General features: G+C 40.0%; 1 protein-coding gene across 5 annotated transcripts in view; it reads right to left on the bottom strand.

Moving 5' to 3' along the window:
* COL16A1 (collagen type XVI alpha 1 chain) overlaps positions 1 to 19,298 on the bottom strand; it is a 3,146,845-nt gene that overhangs the window by 2,173,385 nt on the left and 954,162 nt on the right. The window lies entirely within an intron of this gene.

Genomic DNA, 19,298 nt, shown 5'->3' with positions numbered 1-19,298 from the left:
CAACACCAACGCTTGGGGAGGGCATACGATGACCGGATTCCATGTTTCTTTTCGGAAGCACACTGTTAGAGCAAGACAGCTGGATAAAACCAGGGACAATTTTTATAGCTCATACAAACTTTGAAAGGTGATAGAATAACAGGGTTTGCACTAACTAGCAGGGATTTTCAGTAGGATATGGAGTCTGCAACTGAAACATCTGTTGTTATTTTCTAAGTTCTGTCTGTGCCACTAATTACATGGAAAGAACAACTGTTTGACAAATGGCCCAAAAATATGGACATTCTTTGAAAATCAGCATGACTGGGAGTGTGCATTTGCTACCCCATAGAGCAAGAAAGCTGGCCAAATCTAGGGACAATTGTATATCGCTCATAACAACTTTGAACATTGATAGAATAACAGGTTAATTTGCGCTAGCCATGGTTTACGTAGCGATATGCAGTCTGCAAATTAAATCTTATTTTCTAACGACAGTCTTCGCCACTAATTTGCCGCAAACCATACAATTATGAGAAACGGACCAACAGCATTCTGCGCTGTGTTACTGCTCTGTCCGAAACTTGCACTATTTACACATCAAATATTTAGCTAGCTGAATAATGGTCTGGAAATGAAAACGGACCAGGAATATGGACATTGTCTGAAAATCTGTACTGTTGAGAGGTATGTTTGGGAGTCTGTATTCCCTAACAGGCTCTTCCAAGCATGGTACAAGAGAAGCAAAGCTGTAAACTAGGACCATCTTACCTTATTCAGAAAGTAGGCAGGATCAAAGGTGAAATGGTCCTATGAAAAGAGCCATGATTTGTTAAACAAGAACAGTCAGATCTTCAGTCCAGGTCTTTCTTCCAAGAGCCGTCACTGTGGCAAAACTCCACAAGTTTCATGAACTGATCAGCAAGATAAATAGAGGGATCTGGCAATAAATTCTGCAATATCCATTAAAAAAGGGAATTTATACTGTTAGGCTCTCTATTTATTTGGAAAGATCAAAGTATTATTAGTTCAGGGGGTGAACATGTTAAGCAACTGGCATTTCAAGACTTCCATTGGCTGCCACCACTTGTCATGAATGCTGGAAAAAGTACAGACTTGCAAGCCGATTTTCTCGGTAAACTCAAATATGAACACCATGCAAATCCATGCTGAAACTTAAGCTGACAAGGTAACTGACAAAGTTCAGTTACTTTCTCAGCTTAATTTTCAGCACTGAAGCTAAAATATGACTGCAAAGTTAATTGTGGTGCTAGAAGGCACTCGGGTGTAACAACAAACAGTTACTACCATCTCACAGCAGGCTCAGATTTAAGCACAGAGGCACCATGAGATGGTAGTCGGAGTTAATGAGTTAAAATAAATGAAAGAAATAGACTGCAGAAGGTCAATAAAACCCAAAAAGTTAGAAGTTTGATAAAACAAATGCACACAGTAATTAGGACTATCCATAGAGATTCATGTGACATAAAAGAAGTATTTTTTTTATTTTTATTTTACATTTGTTTACCAGGAGAGTCCAACTGGGCATAAAATCCTTTTTCAGCGCAGGCCCAGGGAGAAAAGAACAGTTAACAGGCATTCATAACGGTAAAAAGTCGAGAACAGAACAAACTGGTCAAGTGGGAGACGAGGCCAATAATCTTGTATAACAATGCGCCTAGAAGACAGTTCTTACAGTTGTAACATTGTATACAATAAGAGTGCAATTACGATACTTAGTCTTATACATAGAAAGCATAGCAAACTGAAGACTTAAAATCTGACAGATATTAACAGTGAGAAAGAAAAAAACAACATAAGGTAGTCATATGACTTAAATTCAATGCTCATTACATATGCAATTAAAATGTTAAAATCAGCTAGTTCCATGGTTTGTGCTACCCATGCCTAGTACATGTACAAGTCCAGGAATTGGTGAGGTGGGCTTTAATGCGATGCTTGAAGTTTTGTGAGCTAATTATAGTTCTAATTTCAGGTGGTAAGGCATTTCACAGTTTGGCAATATAGTAGGAGTAAAGAGAGTCGCCTGAGCTATTTTTCTCCTAGTTACTTCAGTTAGAGCTTATTAGTGGATCTTAGTGGACAGGTACTTATATGGGGATTGAGGAGGCTAGCAGAGCTGGTGTTTTATTGGGTTTATAGTACATTTGGTGGGCAGTACAGAGTTGCGTGAGAATGAGTTGGTGGGATAGTTCTAAATAAGATAGTTGTCTTAGGGCCTAAAGTTGACAGAAGATGAGCTCTGACTGTGGTTATTCTGGAGTTTGTGGTTAGGTAGTTTTTGCATCTGTATAAGGTACTGTGCAGCTAAATTAATAACTGATAATGTTCTACTACAAGAACACAGGGCAGTGAAGGAAAGGAAAGGAAAGGATGGGGAGAAATCAAAAACCATTATGGAAATATCAAATAAAGAAAACTATAAAGCAACTAAAAACAAAAATACTCAGAAAGACATGAAAAAAAATAATGCGCTGTATCAGAAGCGACCAGGATCTATCATGCGCTGTCGCAAATAATAAACTAAAAATGTCAGCACAGGTGGAAAAACTTAGAAGATACATAGACAAATATAAAGAAAAAGTACAAAATAAGCAATGTATTGATGATCCAAAAATTTTATAGAGAATTGGGAAATAAGGGAAAAGTAATTGAAAGACCACCAAAAAAAGAAGAAATAGATAGATTTTGGAGAAGTATTTATGAAGATCCTGTAGAACATAACAAAGATGTTAAACGGATAGAAGAAGTAAAAGAAAGAATAAGAAGTTTAAAGGTGAAGGATATGAAATGGGATGAAGTAACAGACAGAGAGATTGAAACAAAGTTAAGAAAAGCCTCTAATTGGAGAACCCTGGGCCCAGATGCAGTACCTAACTTCTGGTTAAAAGTATTAACATCTTTGTACAAAGATTTAGCCATGAGTAAGAACTATTTATATGCACACTCTGAACAGACACCAACCTAGCTAACAACAGGAAAAACAATTTTCTAACGTAGAAGTCAACCTGCAAGCTATCCTAAGAATTATAGACCAATAACTTGCCTTTTAACGACATATAAACTACAGACTGGAAATGATGCAGACAGAGTTTATAGTCGTTTAGAAGAAAACTCAATTATGGCAGTAGAACAAAAGGGCAAAAAAGAAAATTGTATGGAACAAAGGATCATTTGCTGTTAAATAAAGTCATAGTGTAGAACTGTAAAAAGGGGAAGAATCTAAGTATGGCATGGATTGACTATTTATTTTATTTATTTAACATTTGTTAACCGGGAAAGTCCAACTTGGAACAAAGCCAATTTTCAGCGGAGGCCTGGGGAGAAATGCTCCAAATGCATGTCTTTGTAATATGGGAGGAAACCGGAGTACCCAGAGGAAACCCACACAAACACAGGGAGGATATGAGGACTCCACACAGAAGGCACCCCAGCTGAGAATCGAACCAGAGAACCTCTTGCTGTGAGGCGACAACGCTACCACTGCACCACTGCGCCATCCAAAAGCATTTGATAGTATCCCACATTCACGGATCAAAAGAGTGCTTAAAAATGTATAAGATACATCCTACACTGATCGATTACATTACAGTGACCATGAAACAGCGGCAGACCACTTTGCAATTAAGCCATTATAAAGGACAACGTATTATTCCAGGGATAAAAATTCAAAGGGGGATATTCCAGGGTGACTCTCTATCACCACTGCTATTCTGCCTTGCCCTTAACCCATTAAGCTGCCCACTTAACAGCTTAGGTCTTGGCTACAATTTGTCTCCTAGAAAACAAAGTGCAGAGACTTCTCAACTTCTCCTTGTCAATTATTTGAAACTGTATAAATCATTAAATGAGGAACTGAAAACACAACTGCAAGTTGTCAAAACTTTTTCAGATGATATAAGAATGTCACTTGGTATTGATAAATATGCAAAGGCAACCTTTAAAGCAGGAAAAATGCAGCACCAGGAAAACATCAGTTTGGGACAAGAATGTGATATAAAAGAACTTGAGCAAGAGGGAGTGTATAAATATTTGTGAATTGATGAAGGATCAAAAATAAAACATGAATAAATGCAAATAAAACTTAGTAAGGAGTACTTCAAAAGACTTAAATTACCTGAAAATGGCATTGACATTTAGGAACAAAATCCAAGCTATAAATCAATTTGCTCTTCCTGTCCTAACCTACAGTTCTGGAGTGACTGACTGGCCCCAAAAGGTGCTGAATAGATTAGACAGGAAAACAAGAAGGATGCTTCATGTTCACCAAATGATTTATAAAAATCAGTGCATACCAAGACTATATTTCCCCCATTCTGAAAGAGGGATGGGTCTCCTTGAAATTGTTTACATGTATAGATCTTCAATTGTGGGACTCCACGCATATCTGCTGACCTCACAAGACCCAAATGTGGTGAAAGTTTTGAAACGAGGAGAATAAATCTAAGATGTCTTCTCTGCTTAATTTAGCAGAAGCATACTTGACGTCAAGCGGGAATGGAAATCAAACCAGAAGTAGATAAAAATCGGGCAGCAACTTAATGTGCCAAAAAACAAAAGAAAGTATATAAGGTGAAGGACCAGATGAGAAGGCAAGAAATGTGGAAAAAGCATAAATATAGCTGCAAGTACAGAAAACTTCTGGAAGAACCTCATGTTGATCAGGAATGAACCAAGAGATGAAAGGTTAATACTGGCGGCCCAAGATAGTGGGATACATACATGCTGGTTTACAAAGTCCATTGAACATGTGGGAGAAACAGACAATTGTAGGTTTTGCAAAACATAATTGAAACAGTTGCACAGCTCGTTGCTGGTTGTGACATACTAATGGCAGAAGGACTGTACACTGTAAGGCATATGTGTCGAGACTGCTGCACTAGGGATTATGCAACAGTATGGTATTGAAGTGGCTGAAAAACACTGGAAACATGAGCCAAAAAGCATCATAGAAAATGATGAAGTTTATATGACAAGGGATCATCCATTACCACCAGTTCAAAAGATAGATGCTAAAAAACAGGATGTACTGGTCCAAGAAAAGAAGACAAAAGTAACATTGATGATTGAAATTGCCACATCCAGTGACTACACTGTCCTGCACACAGAGAGACACAAAGTCTTAAAATATCAGGATTTGCAAGCAGAAATGAGAGCAATGTGGAAGAAAGATACCCAGATACCCAGATAGTTCCAATAGTAGTAGACAAGTAACAAGTCTTATAAAAAAGAGTCAACAATGATATTTAGATATGCTACCAATACATGTAACTCCATACAAATTACAGAAGGAGTCATTACTGGGCACATTGCGGGTGCTGCGAAGAGCACTTTTGGCTGACATCAAAGATTGAAACAATACTAATTTCAGGAACTTTAATCATAGTTTGACTTAGGAATGGGGTCCATTCCAGTTATGCTATTAGAAACCCAAAAGATTTGGAGAAATTAAAAAAAAGTGAGAGTAGAACCCACAACTTTCTGCACCAAAGGCAACTGTGCCACCTGCTGTGCTACTTACGCTGTTTTCAAATTCTCTAGCACAGACTGAAGTCATTTGCTAAACAAAATAGCTGTACACTGAAGACAGACTCAGCATGAGCAATGGTAAACCTCTCTTCCCTTCAAACTCACATTAGTTGCAAATGCACTGAAACTCACAGTTCCTTGAAAATTCACTGAAATTCACCTTCCTTGAAAATGCACCCCTATTATTATGTGAGAAGTCTGGAATATGGTAGGTGGTGTAGGGGAATAAGGCTCTTATCATCTGTAACCAAGGTATAGGGTTTGAGCCTGATCAGTTAATGAACTAGCCTGCAATCCCTAAAGATGGGCATTTTACACAGACTCACAGAAGACAGAAGGAATGGGCTTACTTGCCTCATGGGAAATGATACTCATATGGTGCAAGTGTAACACACGCTCACACTATGACACATATGGTGCAAGTGAACTAGAACCTCACACCACAATACATATGGTGCAAGTGTAATACACCTTCAAACAATGATACATATGGTGCAAGTGTAATACATACACTTAGATACATATGGTGCAAATGTAATACACCCTCACACTATGATAGATATGGTGCAAGTCTAACACAACCTCATACTATGATACATATGTTGCAAGTGTAATACACCCTCACGCTATGATCCATATGGTGCAAGTGTAACACACCCTCACACTAAGATATTGTGCAAGGGTAACACACCCTCATACTATGATACATATGGTGCAGGTGTAATATACCCTCACACTATATTATGTATGATGCAAGTGTAATACACCCCCACACTATACTCCATATGGTGTAAGTTTAATACACACTCACACTGTGATACATATGGTGCAAGGGCAATAGACTCTCAAACCATGATACATATGGTGCAAGTGTAATACACTGTCACACAGTGATACATATGGTTCAAGTGTAATATATACTCACAATTTGACATACATGGTGCAAGTGTAATACGCCCTCACACTATGATAGATATATTGCAAGTATAACACACCCTCATACTATGATACATATGGTGCAAGTGTAATACACCCTCACAGTATGAAACATATGATTCAAGTGTAATACACCCTCAAACTATGATCCATATGGTACAAGTGTAATACACCCTCATACTATGATACATATGGTGCAGTGTAATGCACTCTCACACTATGTTACATATGGTGCAAGTGTAACACACCCTCACACCATGATACATATGGAACAAGTGTAATAGACTCTCTCACTATGATACATATGGTGTAAATGTAAAACACCTTCACACTAAGATATGGTGCAAGGGTAACACATCCTCATACTATGATACATATGGTGCCAGTGTAATACACCCTCACACTATGATACGTATCATAGGTTCATAGGTTCATACTAGGCTATCTGCCCTAGGGCATTTATAAGCCTAGCCAGAATGTGTTTGGCTTTCGCCACCCATTTTAAATTAATTTTGCTATGCCCTTTTCGAGGTTAGTATACTGTGCCTCTGTCTAACAGTGACACAGAAGTGATACCCGGGGTAAACCTACGATCTCCCATCCACTCATCAAGATTCCTCTTGAAGTGAGTCAATGAGGGACTCTGCCTAACCTGGACTGGGATTTTATTCCAGAGTGAAGGGAGCCTCTGGGTTATGAATGATGAACCTATGTCCTAAGTACACAATCAGTAGTGAGGGATTTGGGCATCCAGTTTGATAGCAACCTGCCTTTTGACCACGATGTTACTTCCGTTGTATGGAAATCTTTCTACATGGCCCACATCATAAGTAAGGGTATCTCATCCTAGGACAAAGAGGTCATAACATCCCTGTATTCTTCCCTTATAAGGCCAATTATTGGGTGCAATGCCCTCTTCAGCATGTACCTCGCAAAGCACATGCAGCAGCGGGTGAGACTACAGAGGTTCCTCACCAGGAGAATCCAGGGCCTGAAACAGCTACCCTACACAGATAGGCTAAAAGCCCTGTTCCTCTACTCAGTTTCATACCGACTCCTCAGAGATGACCTCTGTCTGGCATACAAAGCAATATCAGACCCCGCCTTGATGGGACTGCTGCATATCCGCAAGTCAAGCTCCACTTGAACACCCCATACGCCCGACCTCAACCTGGTCTGTGATATCAATAAGACTTGCTGGCAGGACAGATTTGTGTCCCAGAGACTCCCCCATCTGTGGGACAGACTCCCTCACCACGTCAGGCAGAGTACCTCATTATCCCTTTTTAAGTGCAACCTGGATAACTAGCTGGGAAACAGAAAATACACCCCTGGGATTCCACCTGTGTCCCTGCTGGATAGGGGCTCTGGGTGCTGACTTGTCTAAACATGGGCTAAACTCTTGGCTAGGCTTATAAGGGCCTCAGGGCCAATAGCCTAGTAACTTCATATGATCCATATATGAATCTGTCCCTCCAGCATGTCCTATTTATTTCAGTGCTGAGGTTCAAGTCTCTCGAGCGCGTAGCTCGATGGGATTTGGATTTTCTGAGGTGCAAGAGTAATACACCCTCACACTATGATCCATATGGTGCAAATGTAACACACCCTCACATTCTGATACATATGGTGCAAGTGTAATACACCCTTACACTATGATGCATAAGGTGCAAGTGTAACATACCCTCACACTATGCTACATATGGGGCAAGAGTAACACACCCTCACATCATGATACATATGGTGCAAGTGTAACATATCTTCACACTGTGATATACATGGTGCAAGTGTAACATACCCTCACACTATGATACATGTGCAAGTGCAATACACCCTCACACTATGATAAATATGTTGCAAGTATAACAAACCCTCACGCCATGATACACATGATACAAAAGTAACACACCCTCATACCATGATACATATGGTGAAAGTGTAGAACACCTTCACACTAGGATACATATGGTGCAAGTGTAATAGAACCTCACACCACGATACATATGTAGCAAGTGTAATACACTTTCACACAGTGATATATATATATATATATATATATATATATATATATATATATATATGGTGCAAGTGTAATACATACTCACACTTTGATACACATGGTGCAAGTGTAATACACCCTCACACTATGATACATATGATGCAAGTGTAACACACTCTCACACTATGATCCATATGGTGCAAGTGTAATACACCCTCACACTATGTTACATAAGGCGCAAGTGTAATACACCCTCACACTGTGATACATACTGTGCAAGTGTAACACACTGTCACACTATACTAAACATGGTGCAAGTGTAACACACCCTCACACCATGATACATATGGTGCAAGGGTAATAGACCCTCACACTATGTTACATATGGTGTAAGTGTAACACACCCTCACACTAAGATATGGTGCTAGGGTAATATACCCTCATACTATGATACATAAGGTGCAGGTGTAATATACTCTCACACTATGATATGTATGATGCAAGTGTTAAACACCCCCACACTGTGATCCATATGGTGCAAGTGAAATGCAACCTCACACTATGATACATATGGTGCAAGTGTAACACAGCCTCTCACTATGATACATATTGGGCAAGTGTAATAGACCCTCACACCTTGATACATATGGTGCAAGTGTAATACACCTTCACACAGTGATACATATGGTTCAAGTGTAATATATCCTCACACTTTGCTACACATGGTGCAAGTGTAATACACCCTCTCACTATGATAGATATGGTGCAGGTATAACAAACCCTCATACTATGATACAAATGGAGCAAGTATAATACACCCTCACACTATGATACATATGATTCCAGTGTAATACACCATCACACTAAGATATTGTGCAAGGGTAACAAACCCTCATACTGTGATACATATGGTACAGGTGTAATATACCCTCACACTATAATATGTATGATGCAAGTGTTCCATATTGTGCAAGTTTAATACACACTCACACTATGATACATATGGTACAATGACAATAGACTCTCACACCATGATACATATGGTGCAAGTGTAATACACCTTCACACAGTGATACATATGGTTCAAATGTAATATATACTCACACTTTGACACACTTGGTGCAAGTGTAATGCACCCTCACACTATGATAGATATAGTGCAAGTATAACACACCCTCATACTATGATACATATGGTGCAAGTGTAATACACTCTCACACTATGATACATATGATTCAAGTGTAATACACCCTCACACTATGATCCATATGGTGCAAGTGTAATGCACCCTCATACTATGATACAAATGGTGCAGTGTAATGCACTCTTACACTATGGTACATAAGGTGCAAGTGTAACACACCCTCACACCATGATACATATGGAGCAGGTGTAATAGACTCTCTCAATATGATACATATGGTGCAAATGTAAAACACCCTCACACTAAGATATGGAGCCAGGGTAGCACATCCTCATACTATGGTACATATGGTGCAAGTGTAATATACCCTCACACTATGATACGTATCAAGCAAGAGTAATACAAACTCACACTATGATCCATATGGTGCAAATGTAACACACCCTTACATTATGATACTTATGGTGCAAATGTAATACACCCTCACACTATGATGCATATGGTGCAAGTGTAACACACCCTCACATCATGATACATATGGTGCAAGTGTAATATATCCTCACACTTTGATATACATGGTGCAAGTGTAACACACCCTCACACTATGATACATGTGCAAGTGCAATACACCCTCACACCATGATAAGTATGTTGCAAGTATAACACACCATCACACCATGATACACATGGTACAAAAGTTACACACCCTAACACCATGATACATATGGTGCAAGTGTAGGACACCCTCACACTAGGATACATATGGTGCAAGTGTAATAGAACCTCACACCACGATACATATGGAGCAAGTGTAATACACCCTCACACTGTGATACATATGATGCAAGTGTAATACACCCTCACACTATGATCCATATGGTGCAAGTGTAATACACCCTCACACTATGCTACATATGGTGCAAGTTTAACACACCGTCACACTATACTGCATATGGTGCAAGTGTAACACACCCTCACACTAAGATATGATGCTAGGGTAACACACCCTCATACTATGATACATAAGGTGCAGGTGTAATATATCCTCACACCATGATATGTATGATGAAGTGTAAAACAGCCCCACACTATGATCCATATGGTGCAAGTGTAATGCAACCTCACACTATGATATATATGGTGCAAGTGTAACACAGCCTCACACTATGATACATATTGGGCAAGTGTTATAAACCCTCACACCGTGATACATATGGTGCAAGTGTAATACACCTTCACACAGTGATACATATGGTTCAAGTGTAATATATCCTCACACTTTAATATACATGGTGCAAGTGTAATACACCCTCACACTATGATACCTATGGTGCAAGTGTAACACAGCCTTACATTATGATACATATGGTGCAGTGTAATACACCCTCACACTATGATGCTTAAGGTGCAAGGGTAACATACCCTCACACTATGCTACATATGGTGCAAGTGTAACACACACTCACATCATGATACATATGGTGCAAGTGTAATATATCCTCACACTTTGATATACATGGTGCAAGTGTAACACCCCCTCACGCTATGATACATGTGCAAGTGCAATACACCCTCACACCATGATAAATATGTTGCAAGTATAACACATCCTCACACCATGATACACATGGTACAAGAGTAACACACCCTCACACCATGATACATATGGTCCAAGTGTAGCACACCCTCACACTATGATACATATGGGGCAAGTGTAATAGACCCTCACATCACGATATATATGGTGCAAGTGTAATACACCTTCACACAGTGATACATATGGTTCAAGTGTAATATATCATCACACTTTGATATACATGGTGCAAGTGTAATACACCCTCACACTATGATAGATATGGTGCAGGTATAACAAACCCTCATACTATGATACATATGGTGCAAGTATAATACACCCTCACACTATGATACCGAGGTGGGAGGTTAGCATAATGGTTAAGTTGTTTACCTTACAGATACAAGGTGCAGGATTTGATTCTCAGATGGGGTAATTGGCTAGGCTTAAAATGGCCTGCAAGTTCAGTTAGCCTAGTACTAATCTATGAATCTATGAATACATATGATTCAAGTGCAATAAACCCTCACACTATGATCCATATGGTGCAAGTGTAATACACTCTCATACAATGATACATATGATGCAATGTAATACACCATCACACTATGATTCATAGGGTGCAAGTGTAAAACACCCTTACACTATGCTACATATGGTGCAAGTATAACACACTCTCACACCATGATACATATGGAGCAAGTGTAATAGACTCTCACACTATGATACATATGGTGCAAATGGAACACACCATCACACTAAGACATGGTGCAAGATTAACACATCCTTACTCTACGATCCATATGGTGCAAGTGTAATACACCCTCATATTATGATACATATGGTGCAAGTGTAACACACACTCACACTATGATGCATAAGGTGCATGTGTAACACACCCTCACACCATGAGACATATAGGGCAAGTGTAATATACCCTCACACTATGATACATGTGGTGCAAGTGTAACAAGCCCTCACACCATGATATAGATGGTGCAAGTGTAATATTCCCTCAAACAGTGATACATATGGTGCAAGTGTAATACACCATCACACTATGATATATATGTTATAAGAGTAATACACCCTCACAATATGATACATATGGGGCAGGTGTAACATACGCGCACACTATGCTACATATGGTGCAAGTGTATCACACCCTTACACCATGATACATATGGTGCAAGTGTATCACACCGTCACAACATGATACATATGGTGCAAGTGTAATAGACCCTGACACTTTGATATATATCGTGCAAGTGAACCACCCTCTCACACTATGATACATATAGTGCAAGTGTAATATACCCTCACACTATGATATATGTGGTGCAAGTGTATCACACCGTCACACCATGATACATATGGTGCAAGTGTAATAGACCCTGACACTATGATATATATCGTGCAAGTGAACCACCCTCTCACACTATGATACATATAGTGCAAGTGTAATATACCCTCACACTATGATATATTTGGTGTAAGTGTAACACACCCTCACAACATGATATATATGGTGCAAGTGTTATACTCTCTCAAACAGTGATATATATGGTGCAAGTGTAATACACCCTCACACTATGATACATATGAGGCAAGTGTAACACACCCTCAAACAGTGATACATATGGTGCAAGTGTAATACACCATCACACCATTATACATATGGTGCAATTGTAATACACCTTCACACAGTGATACATATGGTGCAAATGTAACACACCCTCGCACTATGATACATATAGTGCAAGTGTAATATACCCGCACACTATGATACATGTGGTGCAAGTGTAACACACCCTCACATCATGATATATATGGTGCAAGTGTAATACTCCCTCAAACAGTGATACATATGGTGCAAGTGTAAGACAACCTCACACTATGATATATGTGTTGGAAGTGTAACACATTCTTACACTATGATACATATGATGCAAGTGTAATACACCCTCACACTATGATACATATGAGGCAAGTGTAACACACCCTCAAACAGTGATACATATGGTGCAAGTGTAATACACCATCACACCATGATACACATGGTGCAATTGTAATACACCTTCACACAGTGATACATATGGTGCAAATGTAACACACCCTCGCACTATGATACATATAGTGCAAGTGTAATATACCCGCACACTATGATACATGTGGTGCAAGTGTAACACACCCTCACATCATGATATATATGGTGCAAGTGTAATACTCCCTCAAACAGTGATACATATGGTGCAAGTGTAAGACAACCTCACACTATGATATATGTGTTGGAAGTGTAACACATTCTTACACTATGATACATATGATGCAAGTGTAATACACCCTCACACTATGATACATATGAGGCAAGTGTAACACACCCTCAAACAGTGATACATATGGTGCAAGTGTAATACACCATCACACCATGATACACATGGTGCAATTGTAATACACCTTCACACAGTGATACATATGGTGCAAGTGTAACACACCCTCACACTTTGATACATATGGTGCAAGTGTAATACACCCTCACACTATGATACATATGGTGCAAGTGTAGTGTACCCTCACTATGATACATATGGTGCAATTGTAATACGTTCTCACACTATGATACATATGGTGCAAGTGGAAGACAGCCGCACACTATGATACATATGGTGCAAGTATAAGACACCCTCACACTATGATACATATGGTGCAAATGTAATACACTCTCACACCATGATACATTTGGTGCAAGTGTAATATACCCTCACATTATGATGCATATGGTGCAATTGTAATACACCATCACACTATGATACATATGAGGCAAGTGTAACACACCCTCACACTATGATACATATGGTGCAAATGTAATGCACTCTCACACTATGATACATATGGTGCAACCCTCACAATATGATACATATGGTGCAAATGTAATACACCCTCACACTATGATACACATGAGGCAAGTGTAACCCACCCTCAAACAGTGATCCATATGGTGCAAGTGTAATACACCATCACACCAATATACATATGGTGCAAGTTTAATACACCTTCACACAGTGATACATATGGTGCAAGTGTAACACACCCTCACACCATGGTACATATGGTGCAAGTATAACACACCCTCACACTATGATACATATGGTGCAAGTGTAATACACCCTCACACCATGATACATATGGTGCAAATGTAGTACACCCTCACGATGATACATATGGTGCCATTGTAATACATCCTCACACTATGATACATATGGTTCAAGTGTAAGATAGTGCCCTTCTCAATATGGAGAACATCGATGTCTGTGCTGTGACAGAAACCTGGTTCAAGGCTCCTGAGAGCACCCCAGCACTAACAGGTTTCACCTCATATCATGCGTTCCAGCCCCAAAATCCGGACAACACCAAGAAAGGAGGGGGGGTGTCCATATTCATAAAGGACACCCACACCTCAAGGTTGGTGGCAATGCACAATGCATCGGAGACCATCCAGGTGCAATTAACCATAGGCAAGACTGCTCTGCAATTTGTAGCATGTTACAGGCCACCCTCTCAAACTCAGGAACCTCATATGGCCTTCCTGAAAACATTGGAGGGATAAATGTATCTCCAAACACCATCATACTAGGTGACTTCAACTACCCTAATATAGACTGGGAACACTACTCAAGCCCAAACACTCTAACCCAAAGATTCCTGGAGTTCATAAACTCAAATGCCATGGAACAACTAGTCACCATCCCCACAAGAGGAGAAAACATACTTGATCTCATCATCACGAACATGGGATCAAAATGTTCAACACCGAAAGTATACCCCTCACTGGTGAGATCAGATCATAAACTAATCTCGCTGGAGGTCCTCATCCCACCCCCACCTGAAACAAAAAAGACCACAGTGAAAAACTTCTCAAAAGCTGACTTCACACTTCTAAAAACTAGTGTGGTCTCCTTTAAGGCCCCTGAGCCAGTGGTAAACATTACTCAAACCGCTGAATCACTTACAAATGCCTTCTACCAACACCTACAGGACTGCATGGATCAGGCAATCCCAAACAAAACTAAGACTCTCTGTACCAAAGGCAAGCGTCCAGTCTGGTGGACCCCAGCCATAAACAAGCTCTACAACAAAAGGAGGAAGCTACTACAAGATAGAGCAAAATCCTTGAAAGGTAAGACACCTTTGATCATCATAAGTAAAAAACTAAGAGCCCTCATAAAATCATCCAAGGCAAATTTTGAGAGAAAAATCGCCAAGGACTCAAAAGACAATCATAAGGCCTTCTTTAGCTATGTTAGAAACCTAGGAGGAAACTCCCAGATATGTTCAGAATTAGTTCAAAATTATATGAAAATTACTGAACCTACACACATTGCCAACATACTGGCTGACAGGTTCAGTGCAAACTCCCCCCCCCTCCCCCCCTAAAGGAGAGATATCTATACCAGAGGATTGTAGCCCCCCAAACATCTCCAATGCCCAGGTGAGAACTGCTCTCACTAAGGCAAAAAACACAGCATCCATGGGACCGGATGGTGTCCCTGGATGTGTGCTTCACGAACTCAACGAGGAATTAAACCCACAGTTAGGACAGCTGTTTAATCTTAGCCTCACCTCAGGATGCGTACCCAAGGAGTGGCGCACGGCGACTGTGGTCCCACTTCATAAGGGCGGTGCCTCCACCGACCCTGGAAATTACCGCCCCATTAGCTTGACAAGCCTTATCTGCAAAGCCATGGAGAGGATCATAATGGAACTCATAAATAAAGACATAGGGAACTTGCAGACTTTGGATCCAACCCAGTTTGGCTTTGTCAAAGGCAGATCCTGCCTCTTAAACTTGGTTGACTTTTTCGAGACAGTCACCAAGGCCATTGATGAGGGAAAGGCAGTCCATACAGCCTACCTCGACCTGGCAAAGGCCTTTGACACAATACCCCACTCAGGTATCATTGAAAAACTCATCAGCTTGAATGTAAACCCATACATCACAAGATGGGTTGCAAACTGGCTAAGTGACAGAACCCACAGGGTCAGAGTTGCTGGAGCCATGTCAGACTCAAAGCCTGTCACAAGTGGTGTCCTACAGGGCTCAGTCCTGGGTCCACTCTTGTTCGGCATCTACTTTTCTGAAGTACAAGCAAACACAGGAGGGTTATGGCTGACAAAGTTTGCAGATGACTGCAAACTGGGCGCCATAGTCGAAAACATATCTGACACAGATATCCTTCAGAAGGGCCTCACAGAAACGGAAAACTGGTGCCAGAGCCATGGCCTAAAGTTAAACGCCAAGAAATGCATAGACATACCCTTCGGGAAAAACAAGGTTACCCCTAGCTACCATATAGGTGGCAATCCACTGAGCACAGAAGAAGTCATCAGGGATCTGGGGACCCAGGTTGACAGTAGCCTTTCGTTTGACACTCATGTTCTAAAGTAGTTAGGAAAACCTTCTATATTGCCCACCTGATCAGGAAGGGATTCACATCCAGATCAAGGGAGGTCATCGTCCCCCTGTACTCATCTCTCATTAGACTTATGATTGAGTACAATGCCCCGTTCGGAATGTATCTGACCCGACACCTGCTGCAGCTTGAAAGGCCCCAAAAGTTCCTCACCAAAAGGATAAAGGGTCTCAAAAATATGTCTTATGCAGCCCGACTGAAAGAACTCCAGCTCTATTCAGTCTCATACCACTTGCTCAGAGGTGACCTGTGCCTGACATATAAGGCCATGTCAAACCCAGATTTGATGAATATGCTTCACCTCAAAAAATCTAGATCCCTCAAAACCACAAGGGCGGGAGACTTAAACCTTGACACAGTTATAAATAGAACATGCTGGAGGGACAGATTCATCACCCAGAGACTCCCTATGCTGTGGAACATAATCCCGATACATGTGAGGCAGAGCACCTCGCTGGCCTTGTTCAAGAGGAATCTTGACCAATGGATGGGAGATCGCAGATATACCCCAGGGATTACTTCAGTGTCACTGCTTGACAGAGGCACAGCAAAATAATAGGCATAGTTTTTATTCAAACTAAAGGGGTGGCGAAAGCCACATAACTATGGGCTAGGCTTATAAATGCCCTTGGGCAGATAGCCTAGTATGAACCTATGAACCTAAGACACCCTTACACTATGATGCATATGGTGCAGGTATAAGACACCCTCATACTATGATACATATGGTGCAAATGTAATACACTCTCACACTATGATACATATGGTGAAAGTATAAGACACCCTCACACTATGATACATATCGTACAAATGTAATACACTCTCACACCATGATACATGTGGTGCAAGTTTAATATACCCTCACACTATGATACATATGGTGCAAGTGTAATACACCCTCATACTATGATATATATGTTGCATGTGTAACACATCCTTACACTATGATACATATGGTGCAAGTGTAATACACCCTCACTATGATACATATGGTGCAAGTGTAACACATCCTCACACTATGATACATATGGTGCAAGTATAACACACCCTCACACTACGATACATATGGTGCAAATGTAATACACTCTCACACCATGATACATTTGGTGCAAGTGTAATATACCCTCCTACTATGATACATATGGTGCAAGTGTAATACATCATCACACTATGATACATATGGTGCAAGTATAAAGCACCCTCACACTATGATACATATGGTGAAAGTGTAAGACATCCTCACACTATGATACATATGGTGCAAGTGTAAGACACCCTCACACTATGATCCATATGGTGCAAGTATAAGACACCCTCACACTATGATACATATGGTGCAAGTGTAAGACACCTTCACACTATGGCACATATGGTGCAAGTATAATACACCCTCACACCATGCTACATATGGTACAAGTGTAACACACCCTCACACTATGATACATATGGTGCAAGTGTAACACACCTTTACACTATGATTCATATGATGCAAGTATACTACACCCTCACACCATGATACATATAGTGCAAGCATAATATACCATCACACTATAATAGATATGGTGCAAGTGTTACACACCCTCGCACTATGATACATATGGTGCAAGTGTAACACACCCTCACACTATGATACACATGGTGCAAGTGTAATACACAATCACACTATGATACATATGGTATAAGTGTAATACACCCTCACACCATGATGCAAGTGTTAGAGAGCCTCACACTATAATACAAATGGTGCAAGTGTAATATACCCTCACACTATGATACATATGGTGCAAGTGTAATACACCCTCACACTATAAACCAACACAATAGACCAAAGCTCCAAATCAGGTGCAAAGTTTTATTGGTTTAGTTCTTTCTTCTCATGATAGAGACTTCCTCAGAACAAACACACATTGTTAACCCAGCCCTTAAATACACAAGAATCAAATAACAAATTGAATTAATTAAATCACGACAATGCTGAAAAAATAAAATTAATATTAATATGAATATAAATATAAATATACAAATTTACAAGCATGAAAAGAAAAAATAGTAACATGTTGTATAATTTTTTTTATTAAAACACAAACATTAAAACACTAAAACCTTAACCTATAAGGTATTTTAATTTTAAAATACAAGCTATACAATATACATTTGGTGCAAGTGTAATATACCCTCACACTATGACACATATGGTGCAAGTGTAATACACCCTCACACCATGATACATATTGTGCAAGTGTAATACACCCTCAGACTATGATATATATGGTGCAAGTGTAATGCAGTCTCACACTATGATACATATGGTGCACGTGTAATACACCCTCACACTATGATACATATGGTGCAAGTGTAACACACCTTCACACTATGATACATATGGTGCAGGTGTAATACACCCTCACACTATGATACACATGGTGCAAGTGTAACATGCCCTCACACTATGATACATATGGTGTAAGTGTAAAACACCCTTACACTATGATGCATATGGTGCAAGTGTAATACACAATCACACTATAATACATATGTTGTAAGTGTAATACACCCTCACACTATGATACATATGGTGCAAGTGTAATATACCTTCACACTATGATACACATGGTGCATGTATACTATACCCTCACACTATGATAC

The sequence above is a fragment of the Protopterus annectens genome, chromosome 1.part1 (genome assembly GCF_019279795.1).
Source record: "Protopterus annectens isolate FY-2018-M chromosome 1.part1, PAN1.0, whole genome shotgun sequence".
Lineage (NCBI taxonomy): Eukaryota > Metazoa > Chordata > Ceratodontiformes > Protopteridae > Protopterus > Protopterus annectens.
The sequence above is the reverse complement of the archived record's forward strand: the minus strand, read 5'-3'. Positions and strand labels throughout refer to the sequence as shown.